General features: G+C 39.2%; 1 long non-coding RNA gene across 2 annotated transcripts; it reads right to left on the bottom strand.

Annotated features, from left to right (window-relative positions):
- Nucleotides 1-2,100: 2,100 nt before the first annotated feature.
- Nucleotides 2,101-4,879, bottom strand: LOC138178039 (uncharacterized). Of its 2 annotated transcripts, XR_011172584.1 has the most exons (3): nt 4,266-4,879; nt 4,028-4,174; nt 2,101-3,599 (listed from the first exon to the last, which is right to left on the bottom strand). It is a non-coding gene; the product is annotated as an uncharacterized LOC138178039 (long non-coding RNA). The 2 variants fall into 2 exon arrangements; XR_011172583.1 differs by having other exon boundaries at nt 4,028-4,879.
- Between the last annotated feature and the right edge of the window lie 3,023 nt (nt 4,880-7,902).

Below are 7,902 nucleotides of genomic sequence, written 5' to 3' on the forward strand. Positions count from 1 at the left end.
TTTATACTACTATGAGTAGATTATTTAAATTTTTAAATTAGAAATAGGAATTGTAATTCTCGAAAAATAATATTTCGACTTCTCTTACTCATTATTTTACCAAAAAACATCACTAAAATTCTCTCTATCTCGTAAACAAGGAGAAGAAAAAAAATTCATAAAACTTCTAACAACAAGCAACTCAATATCCAAGAATTTCTATCTTACCGTACTTTTCCAGCGTCCTTTCTATTCCCGAAATTACGGTTAAAGTCACTCGATTAAGCTATTTACGAGGCATTGCGGACTAGAGCGCGATTTTTCTCGAAGAGAACGCTCAATTCGCGTCGTACTATCCCCGCCAGCGAGTCGACGAGCGGAAAGTTGTAGCGGCTCGTTCGCATAACGACCGACAGAAGCTCTTCGAGATCCGAGGATCCCAGCTTCCGGATCATTTCCGTGAGTTAACAGCGAACGAGTGGTTCGGCTTGCGAGAGGTCCAAGTTGGCTTTCAGCCCTGCATACCTTTCAGCCGGACAAACGGACTGAAACTGTTTCCACGACTTACGCGTATCCTCCACGGGAAGTTTGTTGAAAATTGCACCCATTGTAGCGACAAGTTTCTCGGTATCTTTTTTTTTTACAGACTCGATGCGAGGGACTCGACTGTTTGATGATTCCGTCTATGTTGGCGGCTTCTTGAAATAAAATAGGGTAGAATTTTGTTAGCAGAAATTTGTTATTTGAATTATTCGGAGCTTCTTGGCTACGCAGCGAAACGTGTTTTCTGTTTTCTTAATGCTGCCAAAAGGTTTTAGTTGCGAAGATCAGCTCTATTGACGATTAAAATGTAAAAGTTGTATCTAAGAGATAAGGATCAGCAGAAATCGTTCAAATCTATAAAAATATATAAATAGAATTTTATGAAAAATTATGATACGTTTTATATAGGTATACACTTTTTATGAAAAGTTATGAACTGGTCGTTCTCTCGTATTAAAAAGTTAATCGAAATTACCATATTTTATAGAAAAACAAATTTTTGTAATTATTTAATTAGGTGACGGAATTGAAACATTATTGTAAATATTGTTATTTATTGTGTGATAATTATAAGCATGTAATTATGTTATTACTAATGTTGCATCATTGTTGGAAATATAATTAAAGTTGTTGTGTCATAAATTGAAATGCAATTGTAAACTCGATAATGAGTAGTAGGACAAAGTGTTCACCAAAGATAATTACATGTTAATTTTCGACGCATTCAATGGATCGACTCTATCAGTGAACATGCATGGAAACTAAAAACTCGCTTCTTTTTATTCGATTCTAATTAAAATTCTCCAAAGCAACGAGCCAACAATAAACATATTGCTACTTCTCTCTCATTCATGTGTCCAAGCTATTTCCAATTAATTCTCTTAAAATCGAAAATAGATTTCTTATTGCAACTACACTGAAATGGATTCAAAATTAACTTCACGTACAACTTTCTTAAACTTCACTGCAATTTATTCTTTTGTTTATAGCTAAATTAATTTGTTTGAAGTTTATTAAAAATATTTTAAACGAAATAATATTGTTAATTGCAATAATTTTCCAATAACAGCGCTGCAAATTGCCTCACTATTACGATTGACTTTTCCTTTTGTTTCACATATTGCAATTAGTTTACTATGATATTAAAAATTCTCCTCTTCTGGTCGAACCACTTATTGTATCTTTCTGACAGTCTCATATATTTGTTCATTATTATTAATTATTTTTCATTGTGTTTATTAAACACTTTATTCTATATAGAACCATCCATCTTCCGTGAATTCTCTGACAGGCTTGTATACTGTATACTAACTCGATACGAACGTATCTTACATGATTATTACAATACTAATTCCAAGAATTCAGTAGCTACATATTCACTGTCCAATTAAGAGTGTTCCCTGATATATTTCCTTAATTATCGCAGTTCTCTTAAGTATTGTTTATTATAAAGATATTGAAAAATGATCTCACATAAAGGATACATAGCAAATCCAGAAACAAAACTACACCAAACAAAAACACTTCATAATTCAGTCTTTCGCATATAATTACAATATTCAAATTTCCACTTCTCTCTCCATTAATGTTTATTTTTTACAAATTTCTACAATTTGCATGAAACCTCCCGCTACTTATTTTAACTACACTATCAAAACTATTTTTTCTATTTGATATCATTCCTAAAAAGAACGCGACACATTTCGCCAGTGATTCCAGAGCCGCAAGGGTCGTTTGGAAGCAAGTCGACGCGCGCGACGATTTATGTCGGTTGTCGTAGATATAGCTCGCGATGGGGCTAGGCATAAAAGTCCTGGAGCAGGACCCGGCACGCTGTGCACGGGGCTGTGCCGAGGATTAGGAGCTGCGTGAATGGTAGAAAATGCGAATTGATACGGTCGTTAAGAAGAATCTTCTTTGAACCGTAGATCCGTATGAAAGCACGCGTGCTAAGCAACAGAATGTTCAGAGTGGGACAACTTCGATCCTTTATTTATTTCCTTTATATTCTTTCTAGCGCATTTTCGTCTTTAAAACGTTACCGTTGTGCAATTTATCCCTCGATGTCCTGATGTGCATCTATTTTATGAATATTCGGCACAGGTGAATCTACCGATAAGGAATTTCGTTACTTTCTCTTGTTAGTAATTCTATCTTATATATTTTCCATGGGTACACAGACCAAGAAACTTATTAAGAAACTACTGACACAAAGAATACTTTTTTTTAAATACAATACTACATTAATAATACAGGTATTTATCATACAATTACGAAATAAAAATGGTACGAAAATTCTACCAGTGTATCCAAAAGACTCAGTGATTTGGATCGTGTTTGGAATCTGTCTGCAAGTTTTCTACCTATTGCATGATAGATATAAATAGATCAAACATGCCAAATCAAGCCAATAGCATCGAATATCTTCGCAATTACTCACCAGGCACAACATCAGGCAAACGAAAGATCAGTCTATCCCAATTTCAAAAACTTATCGGTCAGACCAAACAAAGATCGCAAATACGAAATCAAGCTGCTGTGCATCTTCCGTAAAATGGGGGATAGTGAAAGGGGTGGGTGGAAGAAGAAAGGTGGAGTGCGGAACAGAGGAGAAAAGAAAAGAAAGAACGCTGAGAAAGGAGAGAAAAGAAAGAAAGGAACGGTGGGGGAATAGGAAAGGAAACAAACTCAGAAAGCTATTCAGACTCGGTTTATTCTCGTTCGTCTCGGCGGAGTGCATAATGCTCCGTGTTCCGCGTTTTCTTGCGAGGCGCGGCCATTATGAGCGGACGAAACAAAGAAAGAGCATATCTATTATGCTGGCCGAGTTGCCGCCGCGACGCCGCCGCTAGGATTAATCCGTTCTGTGTCATTATATAATGTAACGCCGACGACGACGCCGTTACGCGTCTTTCTCCCTTTCTTCTCTCTTTCTCGCTATTCGCCGTTTGTCTTCGACTCTGTCTTCGTTTCCGTTTATGTACCTGATACACCGTGTACGCTAACTGCGCTCATTGTCGACTTATACTGGAGCGATTACATTCATCCGGATCGGACTCGATGTATGACCGCGTTCCCTGGAACCGAAGAAAGCCAGAAATGGGAGACGGTATCGACGTTTGACGTCGCGACGCCGACGAACGATTAGTCGCTGAACTGGCATTGGTTTTGTATGTAGCGTATGTTCGCTGATGTAATTGGTTTGGGATTGTTGGATTGATGGAGCTATACTTTATGTTGGATATTTTATTGTCTATCTATTAATTATATAGTATGACGATAGTAGAAGTGTTCTTAATAAAACAGAATACAGAGTAAGAATGATAAAACAAAAAGGAATGTGGTATGTAATAAATGATTATAGCATGAGCTATTTAAAATATCAAAGTGATCAATTCTATTAATACCAATTGTCTGATCCTTAAAAGATGAAATACTAGTCATATATTCTACTAACTTCTACTTCTCAATAAGCATAAATAGGAACGTATTAAAATATTGATACCATTTTTTATTCCCCCAGCTGCAAATAGTCGAAGCGCACATGCGTAATTGGTAATCGAAGTCTCTTCGACGACGTCATGCCGGTAAACGATGTTTTTCCGGAAGACCGGTTGCAGGAACCAGCGAGTCTGTCTTCTTTTTGTCATGGCTGAAACAACCAGATAGATCATTAATTATATTGACGTGCCGTGACCTTTTTTTTTTTTCGTGGCCGATTTTCTAGAAAGGATGCCGCGTACCGCAGAATCATGCGGAATCGACGTTTCCTATCCTCTCGACCCCTTGACAAATTATTCTGCATGAAATGACGTAAACTACGATAACTATAATTTAGAACAATATAATACTAACCTCATTCGTGAAATTTTAATACAAATTCCAAATTTTAAATGATTATTAAATACAGTTTCAACTGAAAAGGAATTACATACATATTTGCGATGTACATTTATTTCCACTTACAAAAACACGAATTTACATGAACAGTCTACATATTAGTAAGTAGTATAAGAATCAGAAATAGAAGGCGCCAAACTTCAGTATCTTTCGGATATCCAGAGCACCTTAAATACCTCCACCGATAGAGCACTTTAGTTACGCTTCCAAATAGTCCTGCGTCTGCCCTCCGTTTCCGGAAACAGGGAGCAGCTCAGTGTACCAAAAAGAAGAGAAGCTTGCTTCGTAACGGAATAATGAAACTACAAAAACACCCGAAAACTTCTGAGGAGGCAGAAGAACCTGACACCTGAAAAATTCGAACACCAGTTACGCCTTCTAAAAAGTCCACCCCCGCGACACCTTTGCTCGTGCACACGCTCAACTTGCTGGTGAGCGAGCGCGCACAACCGGCTGGTTGGTTTACAGACAGCGGGACGAGAGAGTGGAATAGGAAGGGCAGGGTTGAAGGAGAGCAAGACGTAGAGAAACGGGGGAAGACACAACGGAAAGGGTAAGAGATACTCTAAAAGCAAGACAGAGAGAGAAATAGAAGAAACTGGAGGGAGAGAGAAAGAGGCTGTTTACAGGGTGAGTTGATACAACATTAACAACAAGTCGTTAGAGAGATGAGGTACACACGGTGGGGTTGCTGGATCGGTTGTTGGGTGGCTAAGAGGGGGGCGGGGACGGTGGCGCTGTAGTCGCTGGCAGGAGAGGGGGAAGGTTCGTTGGTGGAGGCGCTGTGTTGGAGCTTGACGAGTGAGTAGGTGGAGGAAGTAGAGGGGGGCCCGAGAAGGTGGAGTGAAGGTGGAGGTGGAAGAGAGTGTGGCACAATGGTCGTCATGGCAACACCGTACGGCTTCCAACACGAGCAACGCGAGCAAAAGAGAGAGACGGAGGTTCATAGGTGGAGGAGAAGAAGTTGGATAGACAGAGAGGGCTCGATCTAAAGAGAGAGAACTCTGTCTCCGACTCAGGGACTCTATTTCCATAATCTGCCGCTTTGTCGATTCTGAATTATGCGACTACGCTCCTCCTCCTCCTCCTACTTCTTCTTCTTCCTCCACCGTTTTCTCCCCGTACCGAACTCAGAGACTTCTCTTCTTCCTCCAACCTTCTCCGCTGCCACCCACTCACCCACCACTCCACCTTCTTTCACGTATATGTGTATATATGTATGTATAGGTATGTATATACGCGTGTACATGTACATAGAGAGGTACAAGCAAGCGCATACATAGATGCAAAGCGTACTCTCGTAGCCGCCCCTGAACCGAGTATCCGATTATTTGCTTGAAATCGATTTCACGTGTTCGCCTGCCTGCCTTTGCATTTGTACAAACGCGCCCGTACAACGAACACACATCGTGCGTCGCTTTGTGCGATGTCACGGGGTGGCCCGGGTCCTCTCTCGTCGTCTTCCTGTCGGCATTGTCGCGGCTTTGTCGTTCACGACATCGCGTTGTCGTTGTCGTCGTCGCCGTAACGCAGTAGTCTTCGTCGTTGCGGTGGACTGATCTCTGATTAGGAACCACGAGGGGTAGTGCTCCCTTTTGCCTGAGACCTTCGATTTTTGTGTTTGAAGTAACGAGACCGCGGTTGATTTCGGAACACGCTTTCTTCAATTCGATTCCCCGGGGATGCTCGTCGTTATTCTCGTCAGCTTCCAACAGAATTCTACCAGGAGAAGGGGTTGACGGGCTCGTGTTCGTTTGGCAGACTGAGGCTGATCATTTCGACGCCCTCTTGCGATAAAGAAGCTATTGAAAAAGATTTGGGGGAATTATTAACCCTAATGTATAAATCTTTCCTTGTTTTACGCAAGATATTTATATACTTATTTTAGCGAAAGATATTGTATGTCAACTTTGAATAATAATAGTTGCGTTTAAACTACTATTAATATAAATGGTGTTTTCACAAACTAAAATAAGACGAAAATAAAGAATATAAAGATTGACGCTCTGTTTAACAATGATTAACATTTAGAAATTAACCAAAATATAATCTTGACAGCCAAACTGTGACATGACATAAATCGAGACACGAGGTTAAGACAACAACTACTTACGAGTAAGCTATAAGATTTGTATGAAACAAAACAAAAGAAATAAAATTGGAAAGTTTACCTACTAAGAACAAAAAAAAGCAATACAAAAAGAAACAAATTTTTGCTTGTATATTTCACCAAAAATCATCCAAATCCTCCAAAATTCAATATATATAAAATGCTATCGCAACAGAAAACTACAAATTACTCTAGTAGTGCTAGCATCTCGTAAATAAAATTTTCAAACTCAAATACCAACACATGGTCGAATACCAAAACCGAACCATCTTGACTTTCGGGGTTGATTTATCCCGAACGTTTACTAAAAAAAGAGTAGACGAACAAAGGTACCCAGCACCTAACGCTTCTGAGCTCGTACATTCACACGGCTATGTATGATTTTTTCAGGTGGAAGTTGGTGGAGGTTTGACAGTTTTTATCGGACTGACTCGGACCAGCCGGTACAGGAGCAACGCGGGGGTATGCTCTCGAGTTCCGGTTCGGCGGGCAACTTTGCCACGCGTATCCTCCTTCCTTCATCCGCACTCTCCCTCTGTCTCTGCGGACCCTCTCGCCCGAGCCCTCTCATAAACACTCGATCTCCATTAAACTGATTCTTTTCAAGGGACTGACCGGCTACCGATACTCGACTATCGTAACATCCGGCTTGACTGTCTGTTTATTTTTTTCTTTCTCTTTCTCTCTCTCTCTCTCTCTCTCTCTCCTCTCTCTCTCTCTCTCTCCCTTTCCTCCACTTTTTCTCGTTCCCCATTCGAATCCGGGAATAAATTCACCTTTTCAAAGAAAAAGTTCTGCGATCGTATGACGAGAGTAGAAAATTCACGCCTTGTTTGCGTTCAACGATAATTTTTCTGCAGAGTAGGACCAGGTGTTAGTTTTTGTTAATTTCAACCACGCGTTTTAAAGATACGTTTGGTCAGATCCAAATAATTATTGTTTGGTACGAGACGATTGGTTTGTAAATCTAACTGGCAGCATGATAATGTAGACAGTGGTTAGAAATAGTATCTGTATATTATATGGACTTTACTTATTTTCCAGTGAAGCGTTTTTTAATATACATTTAGATACATTTCATTTTCCTAACATTAAATTTCTATAATCGTGAAAATGCATACTATTAAATGATATGAAATTTAATATATCTCGTATTAACCAAACATATCAGATAATTTAATCGACGCAACATGTGCGTCTGTATCAAAATCATTATAGAATTCTTTCATAGAAAATACTCAAATATTGCCATTGATACAAATAGAATCCTATTCGAATTCTAAAATTGAATTACTTTCAACTCTCCGTTATAACTCACAATTCCCATCTCAAGAAAAAAGGAGAGTAGAAAAGAATTCGTTATGAAAATC

Source organism: Bombus flavifrons, chromosome 3 (assembly GCF_040668555.2).
Source record: "Bombus flavifrons isolate JBK064 chromosome 3, iyBomFlav1_principal, whole genome shotgun sequence".
NCBI lineage: Eukaryota > Metazoa > Arthropoda > Insecta > Hymenoptera > Apidae > Bombus > Bombus flavifrons.